At 34.8% G+C, this 27,171-nt stretch overlaps 1 long non-coding RNA gene across 1 annotated transcript in view; it reads left to right on the top strand.

Annotated features, from left to right (window-relative positions):
• Positions 1 to 15,080, top strand: part of LOC309660833 — a 44,522-nt gene extending 29,442 nt beyond the window's left edge. The window contains exons 2-3 of the long non-coding RNA XR_014263661.1: positions 5,705 to 5,761; positions 8,056 to 15,080. This is a non-coding gene — a long non-coding RNA (uncharacterized lncRNA). The remainder of the gene's footprint in view (positions 1 to 5,704; positions 5,762 to 8,055) is intronic.
• The last annotated feature ends 12,091 nt before the right edge of the window (positions 15,081 to 27,171 follow it).

Here is a 27,171-nt window from a genome sequence, read left to right as displayed (position 1 = left end):
AGTATAACTTATTCTTATGTTATGAAATTTCTTGGAGAAAGATGACAATGTGAAAATATATTGTGAGCTAATTTGTTTAACTCTTTTACTTTTAAATATCTTTTACTCTTACATATCTCTTGAAATAATAAGTGGGACATAAAAATATGAAGACCAGAAACATCTATCACTGCTGTGAACTTAGAATTGACCCAATTCAGAAATATCAAATACATTCTCCTTGATACAGCAGAGGTGTCCCAAATAATATCCTAAAGTCCAATTCATAGCTGCCTTTTAATAAGAGCTTACAGTGACTCAAAAAAAAAGAAAATAGAGTAGCTATACAGAACCCACCCAATAAGTTGTTCTGCATTGATGTGGCATCTTTTGGGTGAAAAAAAAATAGCAGATTATACCTTCACTAAAAGAAGAAACGTCTCCTTATGCACATATGTATTTAGATCCATTTTCTCATAGTTTGGACAAAGAAGAGAGATTTTTTTTTTCCCCCCGCCCCAACCCACAGATTATTTTTATGCTAGATTTCTGAAAATTTTAAAATAAGCATGACAATATTTTACCATTATTGCTTAAGATTTTCTCACAGGAATCCTGGACAATGTGAATATAAAAAGGTTAAGTTCCACTCCATTTTGTATGTTCTGTAGCATTATATACATTTGGTTGTATAATTGGTTGCTTCATCACACTTGTAGGTGTTAACTATAGATGATTAGGGAACAAAGCTCATGCCTGTGTGTGTTCTTGGTGCTAGAATAACAAGTCTGAATCCATCAGAAGCCAGAGTTATGTTGCCTCTTAACATAAAATCCTCCACTGTCTTCCCACCTCATTCAGACTTAAAATCCAGCACCCTTACATTGTCCTACAAGTTTCTCACAATCAGAATCCTCCAACACACATCATTACTTGGACCTCACCTCCCTTATCCCCCTTGCTCACTTCATTAAACACCACTTGCCTTCTTTCTGTTCTTCCCTCACTATAGGCACAATTCTGACTCATTTACCTATAAAGGACCTTCTTCAAATAGCCATCTGCTTGGTTTCTGTCCTCAATTCCATTACTTCTTTGATAAACTGTCAAGTGCCCAGTGAAGCATCCTCTGACCACTCTATTTAAGATTGAAAGTGGGCCCCAACTTTCAGTGTCCTCCTTCTTAGCTTGATTTTTATTCTTAGCACCCATTGTTGTATATATACTGTATATTTTATTATTTATTACACCCATGTCCATCTTGCCATATTAGAGTATAAGCAACATGAATACAGGGTTTACTAATTTACTGCTTTATTCTCTATTTATTGTCTATCTCTTGACCATGTCCAACACCACGTGGTGTTCAACAAACTTCAATGAATAGTTTACAATAAATATTCCCTCTAATGTAGGAAAAAAATGCATTTGTGTACCCAAAATAACTTTATAGATGCTTGAGCACCTATAATATAAATTTACTTTAAATTAATTATTAAGATTTTTTTCCTTAATTCACTGAGTAACCTATTAGTAATAGTATAAAAATGTGTGAATAAAACACACACACACACGTATGAATTACCTCAGTATTTAAATACATATGAAATAACTCATTATTTAATTGAATCCCCAAAGTACATATTTCAGAAAACCTTTAAAACTAATTTCAAATATGAAATAAGAATTAGTATTAATATGACTATTTTACCAATGTAAAAAAATACCAGCAACATGATATTTTTAAGCACCAATACATGTTCAGATAAAGACCAACTTTATAGAATAAAATCTATGAATTCTTTGATGCATTTATGCGTTTTATGGTATCAAACAGAGACATCATAAAATAGATTGGAAAGATTGACTTTAACGGGTGCTGAGGTGAAACTAACGCAATCCATATAAATATCACATTCACTATTAAATATCTATTAAAAAAGAAAGAAAAATATAATAAAACTTGAGGAATTGGTAGATCATATTATCTTTTCATTAATTGGTTAATAGTTTAATTTTCCTCATTCTTTTTTTATTGGTCTATCATGCATCCAGGTCAATTTGGGTATTCCTAGTTGACTGTTTCTTAGGGATATACTTATTAAACCAATTTGCATTTTTGAAAAGTAATTTCCATAAATCTATCTCATTAAAAACTAACACACAAACATATTAGTACTTGCAATCCGTTTCTCACCACTGATACTCTTCACAAATTCTAGGCAGAGAACATTCTACCTCTAATGATCATAGACCAAGAATGTCTTTCTCTTAATGTTGTTGAAAAGCCAAAACAAATTTAAATGCAAAATTTAATAAGGTTTCTCTAAGACACTTATACAATAATTATGGATGTACATTTGAAAGTGGCCAAAGTAGATTTTCCTTAAGATTCTAAAATATTGGTATAAAATTGTCTTTGAATTTTTTTTAACATTTCAACTTTTGATAACATTTTTCTTTTAGGACTTGTTTACCACTTATTTATTTACTTCTGCCTTTTTTATTTGTGATCGAAACAGAAAATTATATTTCTTTAAGTGATAGCAATGAGGATATCTTTTTATGCTATTGTTTTAAAACTTTTTCAAATACTTTTTTTAAATTAGTAATTTCTAAAATAAATTCTGTATATTTTAATTCTGTTCTTCCCATGGATTTTTGGTTTTAGGAAAATTATGCTTAATTATGGAGAAGTGTGTCTCATGTTTCTTTTCTATTTCCTCATTCACATTAAAACTTTAACACTAATTTTGGTTCCTAATTGGAGAAGAAAATTCTCAGCCAAGTGAAGCAGCAGTGGCAGAAATAGGAAGATGTTTTGGATATGAGTATTTCCATTAGTAAATTAAAAATAAAATTAAATAAATAGTTTCTGTGGAAAAATACAAACTAATTCAGAGTGAAAATAATGCTGGCAGTCTTGAGGACTGTGCAGGTCTTTGATTAGAGGTAGCTGTTTTTAATTGGGATAGACCATATCAAATAAACCTCCTATAATTGTTTATTCTTTCAATCATAGGTGGTGAATTTTTACAAAGCAAATTATTTTTCCTTATCCAAAATGAATTTCCTGTGGCATTTAGCAAATTCTGATCAGTTTATCTTCTGAAATGTTGATGGGTATTTGTTGTGAATTCAAAGCATTATTTGAATATTTCTTCATAGTCATCCTTAAGGTTCAAAGGCTGCCATATACATCAAATATTCTTTGAATAAAGAATGATGTGATAATGAGGGGTAAATATCCTTAGCAAATGCACAGGATATAATAGGTATTTGCTCCTTGACCTGCTTCAAACAAAAAATGAGGACAAAAGGAAGAATGAAGAGAGACTCTCAGGCATTAGATCAAGCAAGTTGGTTTCCTCGCTAAGTAAACAATTTAAAGCTTCTCATTACGTCTCAGTGTATGTTCTTATGTCATTTCCCAAGAGTTCAAAACTGATTTCTCTGACTAGGTATCAAAGTATCAGACAGTATCTTTTTTAAAAAAAATTACTTAGACTATGAATAAAACTGTTGGGCATAAACCATGCTACAGCTTTTTAAATTTGTGATGCAGAGGTTTTATCAGACCTACACATCTCATATACACATCCCCAAAATTATATATTACAGAGTTACAGAACAAATCATTTTCCCAATTTCAATGTCTGATTCAATAACTAAGTAAACCTTCTCATTATTCTGGAAGTTAAACAACTTTCCTTCCAAGCATGATGTACATAGAAAACAGATTGGTTGGAATTTTTATTCTTTTATATATTTTGTTCATGAACTTCTATTTGGTCTCTTGATCTTACCCAATTACCATCCTTATTTTTCTGAATTTTGTTGTGAAATGTTCATTTGCAGCAGCTGTTTTATTGTGGATTATCATTGCAAATTGCCATTATTTATACCTCTTTCCATTTTCAGATTTATCTGCCAACTTTAACCAGAATCACTATTTCTAAGAAAGTTTTAATTAAAATAATTAAGAAAAATACACACCTGTTCAGATTTTTAGCATTCTACATATGCTTAAATAGATGAAAATGCTTTCAAATATTCAAGCCTATATAACTCTTTGGGTTCCTGGTCCCCCAGGCTTTTATATTCACCTTTTCCTCTTAATCCAAATAAAATGATTACAGTTTTCATCCCAGGTCCTATTGAAAATCTCCCATTACCATTAACAATACTTCTGATGATGCCTGAAGAATTGGTTATGGTTTTCTATGACTTCTCACGCCTAATACCTGTTCCTAGGCCTAGTTTCAATTATCACCTTCCAGAGCTGTCTTCTTTCCCTTCTGTTCTGCCCATATATTTTTTTCTCCTTACCTGTAATTCCTAAAATAAATAAATAAATAATGCAAGTTTATAGCGGTGACACTTTGAACTTTGAGAGTAACAAGAATGTAGTGGGATAGTAGAGATTAAATCTGAAATCAGAAAAAGGACCAGATTAAATACTAGCCATCAGTATTTTTCCCAGTTTCTCCTTCATCTGTCATCTTTGACAATTTGTGTTTCTTACCATTTATAATTCTCCCCAATCTAACCTTTCCACTATGTCCTGGGTATTTCTTCCTCTCAACAGCCATTTCCAAATTCCCAAACATGCCTTTTCTGCAGCATTTGGAGATGCCAATTAATACATTCTTTATGGTATTATATAAGGTGACATAAATCTTAACCTGCTTTACTTCTTTTAGTATACCTTCTTTCCCTACCCAAATAAACAACAACAACCAAAACAAAAAACAAAAAACGAAAAAAAACAAGCAAGTAAAAACCATTAACAGTGTTTATCTAAATTACTCCTAGAGGGATTTGCCTGGTGTTCCAGTGGTTAAGATGCTGTGCTTCCACAGCAGGGGGCATGGGTTCAACCCCCGGTCTGGGAACTAAGATCCCATCATCCCTCATGCTGTGTGGTGCAGTCAAAAGATGAAAAAAAAATTTAAAAAAATAAAATGCAAAGATAGTCATAGCAATCCTTTAAAACAAACAAATAAATAAGTCCTAGACATGACTCACCCTTATCATAATCACTTAAAGGTTTAAAATGCAACTTATCCTAGACTTTATTTGAGATCTTTAAGATGTTGGCACAGCAATCTGCCTTTCAATGAGTTGGCAAGGTGATGATCAAAACCGCCTAACATTTGACAGTCACCTATGTGAAAACAAGAGCATTTCTCTCTCTTCTAAGAATTAACGGTATCCTCTTTAATTCTCTTCTTCAAACAGCAGATAGCCTTATGTCTTTTTATCTCTTAAACAGTTTCCACTCGTTTGAAGCACGGAACTCTAGAAAATGTTTCTTTTAGTATTTTGAAAAATAATGATAATAAATGGTATAAAATTTTTGATAATCACAATTATATAAGTGAAATTTTGCAATAAAAATGACACAATGAGATCTTCATTATTTGTAATTTACCACATGATACCTATTCATCACTTATACCAAAACACTTAAAGTGTTTACTCTATACAAATCATTGTACTAGACTTTATGAGAATTCAAAACTTCCCTCCTGAACCTTACAGTACAAGGGTGAAGACCCAATACAAATGTGCAAATTGTTATCAAACCAAATACAATCTGATAACTATTATTGAAATGGCCTACAATGACAATTTTATAAATAGAGAAAATGTTTCAGTGGTATTAAGGATGCATAATTATTTTTTAAGTTATTTTTAAACTAAAGTGTTTGGACGTTTGCAGATGGTGATGAAAAACAAAAGATGGAGACAGGAAAAGAGCATGCTTGAGGAACAATCGGTTAGGAAACAAACATCATTGTTTGAGGATTAAATGAAAATGTATATAAGAGTTTAACAAATTAAGTGATTCTTAAGCAAATATTATTCTATAATATTAAAGTAAGTAAATACTATTTTAAATTACCTGATAGATAAGTATGGGGCTGTCGTGAAGCAAGTGAGTTATTGACTGCAGTTTTAATACCAAAAAATCTATATAATCAATATAATTTTAAATATAAATTATAAATATAATATAATTTTAATAAATCAAATGTTGAAAATATATAAATGCTAATGTCAAAATTATTGAAGTGTTTGCAAAATTCAACAACCACAAGTGATTTGATAAAAAATATTAAGGTGTAAAGATATTTGACATGTGAAATATTTACCATAAATTACAGATAAAAATTCTGTCAATTCTGAGTACAATGCACAATTTTTCTTGTAAGTAGAAACGTCTCAAAATGATAGTCACATTGGATAAATCTTTCAATAAAGCTCTTTATTCAGTTTTTTAAATGACAAATTATATAACTAGGTAAATTTAACAGAGTAGCTACTGCAATTGATAATTTGGGAACCGTTTGCAATTATTTATGATTTGCAAGAAACTATAATCACCTGTAAAAACTAACTATAATCCCAGAAGTGCTTAGCATGCCATTTCTCATTGCATGAGTTTTTAAGATGCAAGGAGTCTATCCTCCCCAGAGATGACAAAGTGAGAATAAAAAAAAAAAAACAAAAAACAGATGATTTCCAGCATCTCGGATGATCTTTAAAGGGTGTCAGTAAAACTGAGTGTTTTCTGAGCACTGTCACCAATGTAGCACATCGGAAGATGAAACCAAGGAGCTGACAGTCAACTAGACATGCAAGGACAATATGAGAGGCAAGATCCACTGATTAGAGGGGGTTTAGCCTGATGTAGAGTAAGTGGTTGATACATAAACATGATGGGATGACAACTGTTGGAAAGAAATTTTCAGGTCAGTCTTTAATTTGTGTCAGTACAGTCAGAAAAAGAGATACTAAGAATTCTTTAAACGATAGCGCCTTCTAGGACATACATTAACTACATGATTGCAGAAAGTAGAAAATTCAGCACCTCCAATGGTACCAGGTCTCTCTGCACAAAGCAAATTTTACTCATAGCTTTTTTTTAATGCATTATAAAAGCTTATAATTAAGATGAATATAGTGATCTATCAAAAAAAGTGACTATTAAATTAACTTATTTGAAGACAGTGGAGGCGTTAGGAAGAAAAAAAATGCGGGCAACATTTTAACTGTAATACCATAGAAGACACAAACAGTCTCCTAAAAGGACAGGACATATTACTTGATGAATGATTCAAAGGTGCTTTTAAAAAAACAAATGGAAAATATTATTGCCTCAATGATCATATTTGTTTACTTCCTAAGGTAACATATTTTTTATTCCTACATAATATGTTCCATTTACAGTTGCAAGTGATAATATATGAGCTGGTACTTAAAGTAGGACAGCCGACATACAATGGTGATAAATTTAGGGAATTCTAGGTAGAGGAAACAGCATTTACAAAGGTAAGAAGGTATAGAAAACTGTGCATATTTTGGAATAGTTGGAAGGTGGAATGAGAGAATCAGTGACCAAATTAAGGTAGAAATACAGGCATTGTAGTCGAGGAACTGATCTAAATAGATTTTGTTTGTATGTATCAGATATGATATAATTTTCCTTAAAAAGTATCAGGAAAAAAATTAATTTTATAAGATATTTTACACAATAATGACTGCAAAATAGAATTATGTTTCTAAAGATTTATACTGAAATTAAGACACCCTGCAAATAAAAAGAGCAGTTAAGGAGAGATTAAATTATCTAGGCTATAGCCAAATATGTGCTGGGTGAAGGCTATAAATAGAAATAAAAGTGATACATTTATGAAAGAGGATGATTTATTAGTCAATTGATGATGTATTAAGAGAAAGTCATAACTACAATATTTTTTCAAATTTGTATGATTTTGTGGTAATATGACTGAATACAATAAATACAAGAAAAATAAACATTTAAAAGAAGGAAAATTATTTCAGTATTGAAAAGGTTTAAGTTGCCAGTGGGGTATCCACTTGGAGATAATAAGTAAATAACAAGAATTTTAGGAGAAAGCTTATAAGAGAAGAAAGGTCTTGACAGTCATTATTATATTTGTGTATTTTGAAGTTTCTTATTTTAGTTAACTTTTGTTGTGTAACAAACTGTTTTAAACTTAGTGACTTAAAGCAATTGAAGCAGTTGATTAGTTCATGTATTTACAGGTTGGCAGACATCTGGGTGATTCTTCTGGACCAGATCGTTCCTATCCAGTATCACTGTGCCCACTCAGTATCTTCAGGCAGCTGGTGGGCTGGCTGTGGCTGGCTCCCTCATAAATGTCATTCATAAAGGATACCTTGGAAAGCTTGGGTTACTGTTTATGTGGTCTCACCCTCCAGCATGCTGGCCTAGATTTGTTCACATGGTTTTGAATTGTAAGAGAGAGAGTAGAAACACAAAGCCTATTGCAGTCAATGCTAAGAAGGAGTATACCACCACTTCCACTGCATTTTGTTTGCCAAAGTCCAGTCCAAACTCAAAAATAGGTAAACATACTCTATTTCTTGGTGGCTTGGAACTGTTGCAAAGAGGGAAGGGAAGACTACAGGGCCATATTGGATACTTTCTCATAGAAAAATTCAAGTTCAGTAATTTTTAAAAAGGTGCCAAAAAAACACAAAAACCAATGAAAGACATTTTTGACGTTATGTAAAAGGTTGAAACAATGAAGGAAACTGAAGAAAAAGCCAAAAAGGTCAGATGTGTAGTGGGAAGACTACAAAAAATTGTTTACAGAGTTACGTATCATTCTGATACATAACCAAGGTAATCTGACAATTCTTATTTCAGTATTTAATTTGTTTCCATTATCTACATATTAGTGGTGGGAAAAGTAAAAATTTTGAGTGAACTTAAATGTGTCTTTTTTGAACATATTCTGTGTGCTGGAACTCAGCCTTGTGTACTGCATCGCTTATTCATGTTGTCTCCTTTCTTTGCTTTTTCTTTCTTTTTCATTAAAGTGGTGTGATAATCAGTCTGCTTCATTGAACTGTTGGCAGTTGTCTGATGGAATTAATTTTATTTCCAATTTTATAAGCTTCTCATTAAATCCTTTTTTCTGTATTAAAAGAAATCTAATTTAATAGATTTTACATTTTAGGTCATTTTTAGGTTTACAGGAAAATAGTGAATGGAATGTGCTGAGACTTCTCATATAGCCCCTCTCCTCCCTCACACAGTTTCCTTTTATTAATGTCTTATATTAGTGTGGTATCCTTTTTACAATTAATGAACCAATATTGATACATTATTATAAACCGAAGTCCAGAGTTTACATTAGGATTCACTCTTTGTGTTGTACATTCCATGATTTTTCTGGACAAATATGTACTATATTTGTCCACCATTGCAGTATCCTACAGGATATTCTCACTGCCCTAAAAATCTCCTGTGCGCCACTAATTCATCCTTCTCTCTCTCCCCCTGAATTCCCGGCCAATAGCTGATCTTTTTATTGTCTCGTTAATTTTGCCTTTTCTGGAATGTCATATAGTTGGAATCACAGAGTACATAGCCTTTTCAAACTGAATTCTTTCACTTGGCAATATGCATTTAAGGATCCTCTGTGTGTTTTTGTGCCTTGATAGCTCAATGCTGAATAATATTCAATTGTCTGGGTGGACCATAGTTCATTTATTCAATTACCTACTGAAGGATATCTTGGTTGTATTACTCAAGTATTAAAACTTATGAGTAAAGCTGCTACAGACATTTGTGTGTAGGTTTTTGTGTGGACATAAGTTTTCAGTTCATTTGAGCAAATATGGAGGAGTGTAATACTCGGTCATACACAGGGCTATATCTAGTTTTAAAAGAAACTGCCAGTCTGTGTTCAACAGTGGCTGTACCATTCTTCAATCCCTCCAGCAATGAGTGAGACGCTCCATATCCTCACCAGCACTCAGTGTTGTCAGTGTTTTGAATTCTAGCCACTCTAATAGATCTGCTGTAGTATCTAATTGTTTTTATTTACAATTCCTTAATAACTTATGATGTTGAGCATCTTTTCATATGCTTATTTGCTATCTGTATATCTTCTTTGGTGAAAAGTCTCTTAAGTTATTTTGCCCATTTATTAACTGAGTTGTTTGATCTCTTACTGTTGAATTTCAATGGTTTTTATATAGTTTGAAAACAAATCCTCTATCAGATGTGATTTGCAAATGTTTCTCCTGTTCTGTGTTTTGCCTTTCATTCTCCTAACAGAACCTTTCGCTAGGCAGAAATTTTAACTCTAATGAAATCAAACATCAATTTTTTCTTTCATGAATTATGTTTTTGGTATTCTTTTTTTTTTTTTTTTTTTTTTTTGGCTGCGTTGGGTCTTCATTGTTGCACGCAGGCTTTCTCTAGTTGCATCGAGCAGGGGCTGCTCTTCGTTGTGGTGCACGGGCTTCTCATTGCGGTGGCTTCTCTTGTTGCAGAGCATGGGTCTAGGAACGTGGGCTTCAGTAGTTGGGGCACGTGGGCTCAGTAGTTGTGGCTCGCAGGCTCTAGAGCGCAGGCTCTGTAGTTGTGGCACACAGGCTTAGTCGCTCCACGGCATGTGGGATCTTCCGGGACCAGGGATCAAACCCGCATTCCCTGCATTGGCAGGTGGATTCTTAACCACTACACCACCAGGAAAGTTCCTGTTTTTGGTATTCTATCTTAAATGTTATCACCAAACCGAAGGAAGGTTACCTAGCTTTCCTTTTACATTATATTCTAGGAGTTTTATAGCTTTTGTGTTTTACATTTAGGTCTATGATCCATTTTGAGTTAATTTTTGTGAAAGATATAATATTAAGTTTTTGTGTGTGTGGCTGTCCAGTTATTTAAGCACCACTTCTTATTTTTCCACTGAGTTGCCTTTGCTCTGTCATCAAATATCACTTGGCTATATTTGTGTGGGTCAATTTCAGGTCTCTTTTCTGTTCCACTGATTGACTTGTGTAATATTTCCTAATACCACACACACTGTTTTGATTACTGCAACTTGAAGTCTGGTTGTATCAGTACACCTACTTAGTTCTCTTCAATATTGGGTTAACTACAGTGATTGTTTTGATTTGGATGCTCTGGAACCTGTACATCAAATTGGGAAAACTGACATCTTGACAATATTTATTTATTTATAATCATGAATATGTTTATTATTATTATTTGCCTTTATTTAGATAATCTCTGATTCTTCATTAGAGTTTTGTGGTTTTCCTCACACATATCTTGTGTATGTTCTCTTAGATTTATATCTCAGTGTTTCAGTTTTTTTTTTTTTTAACATCTTTATTGGAGTATAATTGCTTTACAACGGTGTGTTAGTTTCTGCTTTATAACAAAGTGAATCAGCTATACATATACATATATCCCCATAGCTCCTCAGATTTTTTATGTTAATGTCAATGGTATTGTTTTCATAATTTTAAAATCTAATTGTCCATTGATGGTATATAAAAGAGCAATGGACTATACCATAAAAACCTTGTATCCTGCAAACTTTCTATAATTGCTTATTGTCTCCAGAAGTTTTTGGTTGATGTTGATTTTTAATGATTTAATTACTAATGCTGATTTTTCTTAGATAATTGCTTAATCTGCCAAAAGAAAGAGAGTTTTATTTCCTTCTTCCGAATCAATAAATGTTTATACCTTTTTCTTGTCTTCTTGTACTAGCTAAGACTTCCAGTATGATGAGTAATATTCCATTGTATATATGTGCCATATCTTCTTTATCCATTCATCTGTCAATGAACACTTAGGTTGCTTCCAGGTCCGGGCTATTGTAAATAGAGCTGCAATGAAAATTGTGGTACATGTATCTTTTGGAATTATAGTTTTCTCAGGGTATATGCCCAGTAGTGGGATTGCTGGGTCATATGGTAGTTATATTTTTAGTTTTTTAAGGAACTTCCATACTGTTCTTCATAGTGGCTGTATCAACTTACATTCCCACCAACAGTGTAGGAGGGTTCCCTTTACTCCACACCCTCTCCAGCATTTATTGTTTGTAGATTTTTTGATGATGGCCATTCTGACCATGTGAAGTGATACCTCATTGTAGTTTTGATTTGCATTTCTCTAATGATTAGTGATGTTGAGTATCCTTTCATGTGTTTGTTGGCAACCTGTATATGTTCTTGGGAGAAATGTCTTTTGAGACCTTCTGCCCATTTTTGGATTGGATTGTTTGTTTTTATGATATTGAGCTGCATAAACTGCTTATATATTTTGGAGATTAATTGTCAGTTGTTTCATTTGCAAATATTTTCTCCAGTTCTAAGGGTTGTCTTTTCATCTTGTTTATGGTTTCCTTGCTGTGCAAAAGCTTTTAAGTTTCATTAGTTCCCATTTGTTTATTTTTGTTTTCATTTCCACTTCTCTAGGAGGTGGGTCAAAATGGATCTTGCTGTGATTTATGTCAGAGAGTATTCTGCCTATGTTTTCCTTTATGAGTTTTATAGTGTCTGGCCTTACATTTAGGTCTATAATCCATTTTGTGTTTATTTTTGTGTATGGTGTTAGGAAGGGTTCTAATTTCATTCTTTTACATGTAGCTGTCCAGTTTTCCTAGCACCATTTATTGAAGAGACTATCTTTTCTCCATTGTATACTCTTGCCTCCTTTATTAAAGATAAGATGACCATAGGTGTGAGGGTTTATCTCTGGGATTTCGATCTTGTTCCATTGATCTATACTACAGTTTTTGTGCCAGTACCATACTATCTTGATTACTGTATCTTTGTAGTATAGTCTGAAGTCAGGGGGCCTGATTCCTCTAGCTCCATTTTTCTTTCTCAAGATTACTTTGGCTATTCAGAGTCTTTTGTGTTTCCATACAAATGTATCCATATATAAAAAATGGATAACTAGTAAGAACCTACTGTATAAATAAATAAATAAAATTCTAAAATTCAAAAAATCAAAAAGATTACTTTGGCTATTCGAGGATTTTTTTGTGTTTCCATACAAATTGTGAAATCTTTTGTTCTAGTTCTGTGAAACATGCCATTGGTTGTTTGATAAGGATTGCATTGAATCTACAGATTGTTTTGGATAGTATAGTCATTTTCACAAATGTTGATTCTTCCAGTCGAAGAACATGGTATATCTCTCCATCTGTTTGTATCATCTTTAATTTCTTTCATCGGTGTCTTAGAGTTTTCTGCATACAGGCCTTTTGTCTCTTTAGGTACGTTTATTTCTAGGTATTTTATTATTTTTATTGTAATGGTAAATGGGAGTGTTTCCTTAATTTCTCTTTCAGATATTTCATCATTAGTGTATAAGAATGCAAGAAATTTCTGTGCATTAATTTTGTATCCTGCTACTTTAGCAAATTCTAGTAGTTTTCTGGTAGCATCTTTAGGACTCTCTATGTATAGTATCATGTCATCTGAAAACAGTGACAGTTTTACTTCTTTTCTGGTTTGGATTCGTTTTATTTCTTTTCCTTCTCTGATTGCTGTGGCTAAAACTACCAAAACTATGTTGAATGAGAGGGGTGAGAGTAAGCAACCTTGTCTTGTTCCTGACCTTAGTGGAAATGCTTTCAGTTTTTCACCATTGAGAACAGCGTTGGCTGTGGATTTGTCATATATAGCCTTTATTATGTTGAGGTAAGTTCCCTCTATGCCTACTTTCTGGAGAGTTTTTATCAAAAATTGGTGTTGAATTTTGTTAAAAGCTTTTTCTGCATCTATTGAGATTATCATATTGTTTTTATCCTTCAATTTTTTAATATGGTGTATCACATTGATTGATTTGCATATACTGAAGAATCCTTGCATTCCTGGGATAAATCCCACTTAATCATTGTGTATGATCCTATTAGTGTGCTGTGGATTCTGTTTGCTAGTATTTTGTTGAGAATTTTTACATCTATGTTCATCAGTGATATTGGCCTGTAGTTTTTATTTTTTTTTGTGACATCTTTGTCTGGTTTTGGTATCAGGGTGATGGTGGCCTCATAAAATGAGTTTGGAGTGTTCCTCCCTCTGCTATATTTTGGAAGAGTTTGACGGATAGGTGTTAGCTCTTCTTTAAATGTTTGATAGAATTCGCCTGTGAAACCATCTGGTCTTGGGATTTTGTTTGTTGGAAGATTTTAAATCACGGTTTCAATTTCAGTGCTTGTGATTGGTCTGTTTATATTTTCTATTTCTTCCTGGTTCAGTCTCAGAAGGTTGTGTTTTTCTAAGAATCTGTCCATTTCTTAAAAGTTGTCCATTTTATTGGCATATAGTTGCTTGTAGTCATCTCTCATGATCCTTTGTATTTCTGCAGTATCAGTTGTTACTTCTCCTTTCTTATGTCTAATTCTTTTGATTTGAGTCTTCTCCTTTTTTTCTTGATGCGTCTGGCTAATGGTTTATAAATGTTATCTTCTCAAAGAAGCAGCTTTTAGTTTTATTGATCTTTGCTATTGTTTCCTTCATTTATTTTTCATTTATTTCTAATCTGATCTTTTTGATTTCTTTCCTTATGCTAACTTTGGGATTTTTTGTACTTCTTTCTCTAGTTCCTTTAGGTGTAAGGTTAGGTTGTTTATTTGAGATTTTTCTTGTTCATTGAGGTAGGATTGTATTACTATAAACTTCCCTCTTAGAACTTTTGTTGCATTCTGTGGGTTTTGGGCCATCGTGTTTTCATTGTCATTTATTTCTAGGTATTTTTTTATTTCCTCTTTGATTTCTTCAGTGATCTTTTGGTTATTTAGTAGCGTATTGTTTAGCCTCCATGTGTTTGTATTTTTTACAGTTTTTTTCCTGCAACTTTTATCTAGTCTCATAGCATTGTGGTCGGAAAAGATACTTGATACGATTTCAATTTTCCTAAATTTACCAAGGCTTGATTTGTGACCCAAGATATTCAGGTTTTCCACAGATTCAGGTTACATCAAGTTGACTATGGAGATTTAATCTGCTGCTACTTAGGCTTTATGGAGAAATTTCCATTTCTCTTCTTTGTTTGCCCAGCTCCTGGGTTTCAGCTTTGGATTTGGTCCTGCCTCTGCATGTAGGTAGACCTCTGGCATCTGTTCTTTGCCCAGACAGAAAGGAGTAAGGAGTTTAAGGGGTGGTTGTTTAGGGGGCTTTGGTTCACTCAGGCTGGGGGTGGGTGGCGGGGAGTGGTATGTTAGTTATAATTGTAATGCCGGACGACCCTGCTGCAGTAGAGGCTGGCTCACGTGACGTTGCAGCAGCCCGAGGCACGCTGTGCGTTCTCCCGGGGAAGTTGTCCCTGGATCGCGGGACCCTGGCTGCGGCGGGCTGCACAGGCTCCCGGGAGGGGCGGTGTGGAGAGTGACCTGGGCTCGCACACAGGCTTCTTGGTGGCGGCAGCAGCAGCCTTAGCGTCTGAGGCCCGTCTCTGAGGTCCGCGCTGATAGCTGCGGCTCACGCCCATCTCTGGAGCTCGTTTAGGCGGCGCTCTGAATCCCTCTCCTCGCGCACCAGGAAACAAAGAGGTAAGAAAAAGTCTCTTGCCTCTTCGGCAGCTGCAGACTTTTCCCGGACTCCCTCCCGGCTAGCCGTGGCGCACTAGCCCCTTCAGGCTGTGTTCACGTCGCCAACCCCAGTCCTCTCCCTGCGATCCGACCGAAGCCCGAGCCTCAGCTCCCAGCCCCCGCCCGCCCCGGCGGGTGAGCAGACAAGCCTCTCGGGCTGGTGAGTGCTGCTCGGCGCCGAGCCTCCGTGTGGGAATCTCTCCGCTTTGCCCTCCGCACCCCTGTGGCTGCGCTCTCCTCCGTGTCTCTGAAGCTCCCCCCTCCGCCACCCGCAGTCTCCACCTGCGAAGGGGCTCCTAGTGTGTGGACATCTTTCCTCCTTCACGGCTCCCTCCCACTGGTGCAGGCCGCGTCCCTATTCTTTTGTCTCTGTTATTTCTTTTTTCTTTTGCCCTCCCCAGGTCCGTGGGGAGCTTCTTGCCTTTTGGGAGGTCTGAGGTCTCTGCCAGCGTTCAGTAGGTGTTCTGTTGGAGTTGGTCCACGTGTAGATGTATTTCTGATGCATTTGTGGGGAGGAAGATGATCTCCACGTCTTACTCTTCTGCCATCTTGAAGGTCTTATGCTTACCATTTTTAATTAAAATAAAAATGCTATTGCTTCCAAGAGGAATCATTATTTTGTGAGTATGTAGAAAAAATATTTTAAAAAGCATACAATGAATTTGTGGTGTATCACCAATTATAAAATCGTTTTAATTTTACAGATGATAAAATGGGAAAGTGTGACTCCTAAAATTGTGTTACAATTTTAATCTGTTTAGTATAAAAGCAAAAAATTAGAGGCTATACGTCCAGAACTTTTAAGAAATGTTTACTTACTTTCTCTAGTGGTATGATTTAATAACCTTCATATAAACATCTTCACATTTATAAGAATGGAAGTTTTTCGTTGAACATTTGGATATGGATAAAATTCTGGTAATTGCTTTATAAACAGTTTGTATTTCTTATGGAGAAATTTTATATTTAACACATGCTTGATATTTTATTTAGAGTTTAAAGAACATAGAGTTCACCATTTAATAGTAATTACCTGTATTTAGCATGTTCACAAAATGGAAAATCTGATATTTTCAGCCTGATGCTTTGTTTGACTGGGTTTAATAACTGATTGTTGAACTTTGTTATACTCTCTTTTGAGAAAATGACACCACCTGGTTTTTCCTATCCTACTCACTTCCAATTTAATTAAATTTAATGAAATAAAGTAGTTCTCAAAAAAACAGAACATCCTTGAATAATGATACTATTTTATTCTACTTATTATAGGCATAGAATTCCCTTGAAGTTGATAGCAAAAGATTATATGTCTGATGTTCTTTTTAGTTGGAAATTACTGAATCATTGAATAAATCTTATTATAACTGGTTGCTGAGAGAAAATGGAAATATAATGAGGAATTGGAACAAAAATAGTATTTGATCATCTGTCTGAATGTCAGTAAGACAATTTTTTTACTGAAGACTCTTTCTTGGCATCTACGTTGTAGTTAATATCCATACAGAGATAAAAATACATCGAAGTTTACATCTCAGCCAGTTCCAGGGAAAAGATAAATAAGTGTTTTTGTCTTCATGCAGTGCAGACTTGTGTTTACATTCCTTAATAAACCTATCACTTAGTAAGGTGACCCACTTAATGTTCTTTGGTTAAGTGTTCAAATAAACACATTTTTTGTTACTGAAGTTAGAGTGAAGGAAGGCAGAGTAGATGGAATGTGAACTTTCTTTAGAGCTATTTTTTTCCCAAAAACACAAGCCCCTCCAGTGTATATCAACCTATAAAAGTTCAGCACGTTTATCCAGTAGCATTCCGTGTAGTCAGTTTATAATAATTTACCTTACACTTTTTCAGCTATACATTAATAAACGTCCACAGGGAAAGTTGCTCTCATATCACATAGTTTCTCTTGGTAATCTTCCAGAGGATTCACTATTAATATTGGCATTTAGTTCGTAGAAAAAATTAAGTCTGCTGGGAAATAATGAAGATAAATCAATAGTTAGTTAGGTAGATGATAGAAAGATAGATAGATGATAGATAGAAAAAAAAGCAAAGACAAGGGAACTTCAGCCATTGGGTGCCTTTTTCCATCTCTCACATGTGGAGGAACACAAACCTTGATCTCAGCAGCCCCTAAAGCCACAACAGAGCAAGACTGGTGAAAGTCTACCTCAATTGTGCAACAAATAGCATATGTTTCTATTTAAATTAATTTATTTTTTAATTTCCTTCTTTATTTTGGAAAAATACAAAAATGGACCCTACTTATAAAAATAGACAAACATAAGGCAAACTCTTATTTTTAGCTGTCTCACATAAATGCATAAATAATTTATTCATTTTTTCCTCTTTAAAATATAGTCATGGAATATGAAAATTAACTTTTAAAAATAATGTAAGCCCTATAAAGTAACCACAGGTTTCACTAAAGCTACTTCTATTGCCAAATTCTAATGCCAAAATGATCTTAACAAATCTACCATTTTATGAATTATGCTTGGGAAGGAGACGAAAGAAAGAGCTAAAATAGTAACTGAGAATCAAGCATCTGATAAGATTATGGTAAAGTTAATCTAATTTGTTTATTAAGTTCACTTCTCTGCAAAGAAAGAAAATTCAAAAGCCACTGGTTGTTATGGCCACCTTACTATTAAGTTAATCAGATCAACTGCATGGAACTTCTATCACCTATTAGTCAGCCATTATGAATGATAAAACCCAAACAAACCAAAAGACTTAACTGCAAAGTCATCAGTTCAGCCTTGCTATACAGACACCACCGAAGTATTTCAGGGATGCATAAATATTTTGAAATATGTTTAAATAATATGTCTTGACTGCCAGTAACATATTTCCAGGCAAATGTTATTGAAAATATTTGGACTGTTTACAAAATTCTTTAGACACCTTTTTATTGTATAGAAATAATATAAGATCTTTTTTCTCCAGTTACCTGATCAAGAATGGGCTCACTAACCTAATCTATAGCTCAGGGAATCCTACTCAGTGCTCTGCAGTGACCTAGATGGGAAGGAAATCCAAAAAAGAGGGGATATATGTATACATAGAGCTGATTCACTTTTCTGTACAGTAGAAATTAATACAACACTGTAAAGCAACTATACTGCAATAAAAATTAAAAAGAAAAATAGAGTGGGCTCACTGGTTAATTATTTAAATACAGACTCACACATGTACAGTCTCTGCCTCAATGGTTGTTTTATATTTGTCGTCTCCTTTTGCCATTTTCCATAATAGCAATGAATATTTGTTTCTCATAAAAACACAAATTTTGCTTAAAGCAATAAATACATGTATGTGTAGATATTTTACTACATATATTACATATATTAATACAAAAATCTAAAGAGTTCCTCTCTAAGGGAGCCACCAAGACATACTGCATGGTCTAAGAGTTTGCCTGAGGAGGAACACCTCTTCAATTAAAATGGTATAGATGCAGAAAGATTGTGTGCAGATAATTAACTTTTTAGCTGCAGTGACAGGGCATTTGGTGGAGGGGTTCCCACTAGTTTTATCAGTTTGTTAGATTCTTGCTGCCTCTCCCTATGTCTTCCAGTACTTCATAGCCTGTGTCTGTTGGATGGATTCTGTGGGAGGTGGCCAGCAACATGTGCTACTTTGACATTAATAAAATGTCACGTTAACAAAAATCACAGTGTTTTCAGGCAGGGTTGAGGACCCAGTTACTGAGCACAATATTCAGATTTATGAATTATAATCACAATGAGATACATTTTGTACATCTACTAAGATACCTAAAATTATAAACACTGAAAACACCAAATATTTTCACGAATGTGTAGCAACTCTGACTCTTGTCTATTGTTAGTGGTAATGTAAAATGCTACAATATCTTTGGAGAAGATGTAGAAATTTCTTATAAAGTCAAAAAACACCATACCACACAGAAATTGTACTCCTAGTTATTTATCCAACTGATAAAAACATATGTCCACACAAAGGCTTGTATGCTCAGAATGTTCATGGAAACTTTGTTCATCATAGTCAAACCTGGAAACAACATAGATGTGCATCAAACTATTTCATATTTATACAAAGCCCTACTATTCCGCATGGAAAGGATTGAGCTACTGATATACACAAATGGCTGGCTTTCATTTCTCTTTCTTTGTGGGAAAAGAAAATGCTGGATGCAAAACAATATCTGGTGGCCTCAGAGTGACCATATTGTGGTTGTTGAAAAGGAATTATGACAAGGGAAACATTTTGAGTTTTTAAATATATTTATGTTGTGATAGGGATATGAACACACTTGTCAAAACTTAGCAGATTATATGTGTAGGATTTATGCTTCTCACTGTATATACACTTTATCCAAAATAAAGATACTGGAAACAAAAATTATCCAGGCTTATGTAGTTTTTCTCCTTGCTCTACTTAGCAGTTAAGTAAAAGAGCATTAAAAAAAAAATCAAAAAACTGCCGTTAATTCAGGATTAGAGTGTGCCAAAAAGAGCAAGAGAACATCAAGAGAAAGAAATTGAAATTATTAGGAAGGGCATAGTTAAAACGAAGGGTTATGGGCAATTGACTAGAGAGAGAAGGAAGTGAACCTTGGAAGGAAATCAATGGGCAAATGTAGAGGGGTCATGCTGGTCAAAGGAAAGGTTCAGGGGGAATAGCCAAGCAAAATGCTGGAATCACAAGAAGTTGTGGTCAGTGAGTTCAAAGATCAAATTTCAGATTTCATATGATTCCAGGATTCTAAGTTTGACAAGGTCAAGGATATGTAGATATGGGAGACGGATGGACATACCATGGTCTATTAGTGTCCTAGGGCTGCTATAACAAGGTATCACAAACTGAGTGACTGAGAACAGCAGAATTTATTATCTTATGGTTTTGGAGGATATAAACTCAAAATCAAGGTATCAGAGAGCCATGCTCCCTCTAAAAGCACTAAGGAAGGATCTGTACCAGCCCTCTCTCCAGGCTTCTGGTAGCCTCAGGTTTTTCATGGCTTACCCATGGTGCCATTTATGAAAATTATCAATAGACAATCCATATGACATCACTTATATGTGGAATCTAAAGTAAGACACAAATGAAACTATCTATGAAACAGAAACAGAATTACGGACATAGACAACAGACTGGTGGTTGCCAAGAGGAGGGATGGAGTGGGAGGTTGGGGTCAGCAGATGTAAACTTTTATGTATAGAAAGGATAAACAACAAGGTCCTACTGTAGAGCACAGAGAACTATATTCAATACCCTGTGATAAACCAAAATGGAAAAGAATATTAAAAAAAGAATGTATATAAATTATATATACATATATATGTGTATAACTGCATCACTTTGCTTCAAGCAGAAATGAACCCAACATTGTAAATCAATTATACTTCGATTAAAAAAATTGACAAAAAATAAATAAAAGTGGCCTCAAACATTACTGGATATTGGCAGGAAAAAAGAGATCAATAAACAATCTATACTAGGAATAAAGAAGAGTTTTATTTGAGCCAAACTGAGGACTATCACTCAGAAGACAGCCTCTCAGATAATTTTGAGGAACTGCTCCTACAAAGCATGGTTTCCAGCACAGTTTTATGTCTTGTCAGAACAAAAAACCTTAAACAAGTCAAGAATACTTTCTTCAAGGTTGTAAAACAAAACAAAAACAAAAGAAAACAAAACAAAACAGATCAGTACATACACAGTATGGTCTTAGCACCTGGGAAGGGAGTCTTATCATCAAAGGAGGACCAGCACTGGTGTCCCAGGAAGGGAGGCATTTAATCTTTATTTTCAACATGGATATTCTTTACTTCCAGTAAAGGCACTCTTCTCTTTAATAATTAAAGCAGATGTACAATGTACGTCTGATAGGCCACAAACAGGCTCTTTTAGTTAGCATAAAATTCAAGTTAACTCATGTATAAGCCAGAATGATTTCACCATTCTTCAATATGTGAAAATTTCTTTTATTGGTGCTTTCCCTGTGTCTTCATACAGCCTTTCTTCTACGCCTGTCTCTCTCTCTCTCTCTCTCTCGTCTCTCTCTCTCTTCACATGACATTCTTTCTATATACATGTTTCTGTGTCCAAAATTTCCCATTTTTATAAGGACAGAATCATATTGGATTAAGGACCAGACTAAAGACCTCATCTTAACTAATTACATCTGCTACAAACCTATTTGCAAAAAAGACACAGTCTGAAGTGCTGGGAGTTAGGACTTCAACATATGAATTTAGGGGGTCACAATTCAAGACATAGCACAGGTATAGGGAACTGGCTCATTAAAGGAATTGAAATATTAGTAATGGATATTGAGAATGATGAAGGAAAGATGATAGTATAACAGAGAACAAACCTGACTCCATATTGGACCTATTTCCTGTAGCTCTAACCCTTGTGTTCTGTTGCCTGTGCTTAGTCCTGCTGCCTCTGCATCTTTGTAAACGAATGTTGCCTATAGCCTGAGATACACAGGATAGAGCATTCTCAAGGCTCTGCCTCCCAGGTTTGACTTTTAAAGGTATAACACTTTTACATTCATATAGAGATAAAAGTTGCTGAACAGAGAATAACATTTGTCTTGCTGGAGGTTTATAGGAACATCTGATCTACGTGGACAGCGGCAAGAACAAAGGGTTCTGACACCAAGAAGTTTGCAATGAGCAGCCACATCCCGTCCCCTTTTAGTATAAAAGAAGCCTGAATTCTAACTCGAGCAAAATGGTTCCTTGGTTTTCTTCTTCAGCCTTGTTAGAAACCTGACTGCTTTTTTCACTCACTGTCCTTTAGACCAGGGGTCTCCAACCCCCGGGCTGTGGATGGGTACCACTCCTTGGCCTGTTAGGAACCGAGCCACACAGCATGAGGTGAGTGGCGGGCGAATGAGCAAAGCTTCACATGCCGCTCCCCATCGCTCCCCATCGCTCGCATTACCACCTGAACCATCCCCCTCTCCCCTCCACGTCCGTGGAAGAATTGTCTTCCATGAAACCTGTCGCTGGTACCAAAAAGGCTAGGGGCTGCAAAAAGGCTTTAGACTACACATATCTCTGTAAAATACAGAAAAAAAAAAAGTTCTATAAATGGAATACTTCTATGTTGCCTCAAGATAGACTAAGTCACCAAATAGTAGTAAAAAAGCAGAATATTACAATTTGAAGAAACTTAGTATGTGGTTACTACATTACCATCCATGAACGAGCAGCCTCAGTATCGCCTGGGTACTTCCTGGAAATGCAGAATCTTACTCCACAAAACCCTATGGAATCAGAATTTGCATTTTAATATTACCCCCAGGTAATTTGTGTGCACATTAAATTTTGAAAAGCACATTTTTTGTTTTTTTTTTATTTGATCAAATTTTGTTTGGTAAGTAAGAAACTTATTTTCTAAGAAATTAAAACTCAGAATCAGAAAAAGAATTCATATCCACACTTTCATCCTTGAACTCTTTCTGCCAGGACACTTTTATTTTTTTGGCTGTAGTCTTAAATATACTATTTTAAAATAGTATATTCTTGTTCAGAGAATAATTAACACACATCTTAGATGTAAGCCTAAAGATACACAGAAATCATCAATGTTGTGTTGGTAATTCTATCACTTTATGTTACTATATTTGAAGTATTCAATCTTTAAAACCTCCAACTACTAATTTTGACTGGGGTTAGGGGTGATGGTGGAAAACATGCTGTTTGATATATATGACAACTACTTTTATTTCAAAGTGGTGGTGGAAATGTCCATAATAGAAGAAAAAATATTCCGTACAATTCAGGAAGTCAACAAGATTGTGAGTATTAACAAGAAATTCATGTAAAACCCATGTACAAATGAGAAAACATGATGAAAAGTGCTGATCTGATGAATATGTTGTATTAAGTTGTACTTATTTTATTCCCAGCTTTGCTGATTTTTAAAAAATATCACAGAGGCACTGATTAGATTGTCTTGCAAAATAAAATCCCCACATATTTTACTTACAATGAGTGCCTTATATTCTGAAGAGAATGATCTGACATAAAGCTATTTAAAGGAGATCACTTAAACTTAAGTAATAAAAAATTTCAATCTAAATAACTTCCTTTGCTATATCGATTAAATGTCAACTAGTGACACAAAATTTAAAATTAGAACACAGCCAAAAAGAAAAATATGGCAATTTAAACAGAAGATTAAACAATAGATTTATAAGAGAGAAGGCTTTTTGTTATAATTATCCTGTCTGTGCCTTTTTTTTTTTTTTCTCTTTTTTTTTTTTTTAAACATCTTTATTGAACTATAATTGCTTTACAATGGTGTGTTAGTTTCTGCTTTATAACAAAGTGAATCAGTTATACATATACATATGTTCCCATATCTCTTCCCTCTTGCATCTCCCTCCCTCCCACCCTCCCCACCCCACCCCTCTAGATGGTCACAAAGCACCGAGCTGATCTCCCTGTGCTATGCGGCTGCTTCCCACTAGCTATCTATTTTACATTTGGTAGTGTATATATGTCCATGACACTCTCTCACCCTGTCACATCTCACCCCTCACCCTCCCCATATCCTCAAGTCCAATCTCTAGTAGGTCTGTGTCTTTATTCCCGTCTTGCCACTAGGTTCTTCATGACCTTTTTTATTTTTTCCCTGAGATTCCATATATACGTGTTAGCATACTGTATTTGCTTTTCTCTTTCTGACTTACTTCACTCTGTATGACAGACTCTAACTCCATCTACCTCATTACAAATACCTCCATTTCATTTCTTTTTATGGCTGAGTAATATTCCATTGTATATATGTGCCACATCTTCTTTATCCATTCTTCTGTTGATGGACACTTAGGTTGTTTCCATGTCCTGGTTATTGTAAATAGAGCTGCAATGACTATTTTGATACATGACTCTTTTTGAATTATGGTTGTCTCAGGGTATATGCCCAGTAGTGGGATTGCTGGGTCGTATGGTAGTTCTATTTGCAGTTTTTTAAGGAACCTCCATACTGTTCCCCATAGTGGCTGTATCAATTTACATTCCCACCAAGAGTGCAAGAGTGTTCCCTTTCCTCCACACCCTCTCCAGCATTTATTGTTGCTAGATTGTTTGATGATGGCCATTCTGACCGGTGTGAGATGATACCCCATCGTAGTTTTGATTTGCATTTCTCTAATGATTAATGATGTTGAGCATTCTTTCATGTGTCTGTTGGCAATCTGTATATCTTCTTTGGAGAAATGTCTATTTAGGTCTTCTGCCCATTTTTGGATTGGGTTGTTTGTTTTTTTGTAATTGAGCTGCATGAGCTGCTTGTAAATCTTGGAGATTAATACTTTGTCAGTTGCTTCATTTGCAAATATTTTCTCCCATTCTGAGGGTTGTCTTTTGGTCTTGTTTATGGCTTCCTTTACTGTGCGAAAGTTTTTAAGCTTCATTAGGTCCCATTTGTTTATTTGTGTTTTTATTTCCATTTCTCTAGGAGCTGGGTCAAACAGAATCTTGCTGTGATTTATGTCATAGAGTGTTCTGCCTATGTTTTCCTCTAAGAGTTTGATACTGTCTGGCCTTACACTTAGGTCTTGAATCCATTTTGAGTTTATTTTTGTGTATGGTGTCAGGGAGTGTTCTAATTTCATACTTTTACATATACCTGTCCAATTTTCCCAGCACCACATATTGAAGAGGCTGTCTTTTCTCCACTGTATATGCTTGCCTCCGTTATCAAAGATAAGGTGACCATATGTGCATGGGTTTATCTCTGGGCTTTCTATCCTGTTCCATTGATCTATATTTCTGTTTTTGTGCCAGTACCAAACTGTCTTGATTACTGTAGCTTTGTAATATAGTCTGAAGTCAGGGAGCCTGATTCCTCCAGCTCCATTTTTCGTTCTCAAGATTGCTTTGGTTATTCAGGGTCTTTTGTGTTTCCATACAAATTGTGAAATTTTTTGTTCTAGTTCTGTGAAAAATGCCTGTGGTAGTTTGATAGGGATTGCATTGAATCTGTAGATTGCTTTCGGTAGTAGAGTCATTTTCACAATGTTGATTCTTCCAATCCAAGAACATGGTATATCTCTCCATCTATTTGTATCATCTTTGATTTCTTTCATCAGTGTCTTATAATTTTCTGCATATGGGTCTTTTGTCTCCTTAGGTAGGTTTATTCCTAGGTATTTTATTCTTTTTGTTGCAATGGTAAACGGGAGTGTTATCTTAATTTCACTTTCAGATTTTTCATCACTAGTATATAGGAATGCAAGAGATTTCTGTGCATTAATTTTGTATCCTGCTACTTTACCAAATTCATTGATTAGCTCTAGGAGTTTTCTGGTAACATCTTTAGGATTCTCTATGTATAGTATCATGTCATCTGCAAACAGTGACAGCTTTACTTCTTCTTTTCCGAGTTGGATTCCTTTTATTTCTTTTTCTTCTCTGATTGCTGTGACTAACACTTCCAAAACTATGTTGAATAATAGTGGTGAGAGTGGGCAACCTTGTCTTGTTCCTGATCTTAGTGGAAATGGTTTCAGTTTTTCACTATTGAGGACAATGTTGGCTGTGGGTTTATCATATATGGCCTTTATTATGTTGAGGAAAGTTCCCTCTATGCCTACTTTCTGCAGGGCTTTTATCATAAATGGGTGTTGAAGTTTGTCGAAAGCTTTCTCTGCATCTATTGAGATGATCATATGGTTTTTCGCCTTCAGTTTGTTAATATGATGTATCACATTGATTGATCTGCGTATATTGAAGAATCCTTGCATTCCTGGAATAAACCCCACTTGATCATGGTGTATGATCCTTTTAATGTGCTGTTGGATTCTGTTTGCTAGTATTTTGTTGAGGATTTTTGCATCTAAGTTCATCAGTGATATTGGCTTGTAGTTTTCTTTCTTTGTGACATCTTTGTCTGGTTTTGGTATCAGGGTGATGGTGGCCTCGTAGAATGAGTTTGGGAGTGTTCCTCCCTCTGCAATATTTTGGAAGAGTTTGAGAAGGATAGGTGTTAGCTCTTCTCTAAATGTTTGATAGAATTCACCAGTGAAGCCATCTGGTCCTGGGCTTTTGTTTGTTGGAAGAATTTTAATCACAGTTTCAATTTCAGTGCTTGTGATTGGTCTGTTCATATTTTCTATTTCTTCCTGGTTCAGTCTCGGTAGGTTGTGCATTTCTAAGAATCTGTCCATTTCTTCCAAGTTGTCCATTTTATTGGAATAGAGTTGCTTGTTGTAATCTCTCATGATTGTTTGTATTTCTGCAGTGTTAGGGGTTACTTCTCCTTTTTCATTTCTAATTCTATTGATTTGAGTCTTCTCCCTTTTTCTCTTGATGAGTCTGGCTAATGGTTTGTCAATTTTGTTTATCTTCTCAAAGAACCAGCTTTTAGTTTCATTGATCTTTGCTATTGTTTCCTTCATTTCTTTTTCATTTATTTCTGATCTGATCTTTATGATTTCTTCCTTTCTGCTGGCTTTGGGGTTTTTTTGCTCTTCTTTCTCTAATTGCTTTAGGTGCAAGGTTAGGTTGTTTATTCGAGATGTTTCCTGTTTCTTGAGGTAGGCTTGTATTGCTATAAACTTCCCTCTTAGAACTGCTTTTGCTGCATCCCATTGGTTTTGGGTCGTCGTGTCTCCATTGTCATTTGTTTCTAGGTATTTTTGGATTTCCCCTTTGATTTCTTTAATGATCACTTCGTTATTAAGTAGTGTATTGTGTAGCCTCCATGTGTTTGTATTTTTTACAGATCTTTTCCTGTAATTGATATCTAGTCTCATAGAGTTGTGGTCGGAAAA

The sequence above is a fragment of the Balaenoptera physalus genome (genome assembly GCF_965194825.1).
Source record: "Balaenoptera physalus genome assembly, chromosome: 5".
NCBI lineage: Eukaryota > Metazoa > Chordata > Mammalia > Artiodactyla > Balaenopteridae > Balaenoptera > Balaenoptera physalus.
The sequence above is the reverse complement of the archived record's forward strand: the minus strand, read 5'-3'. Positions and strand labels throughout refer to the sequence as shown.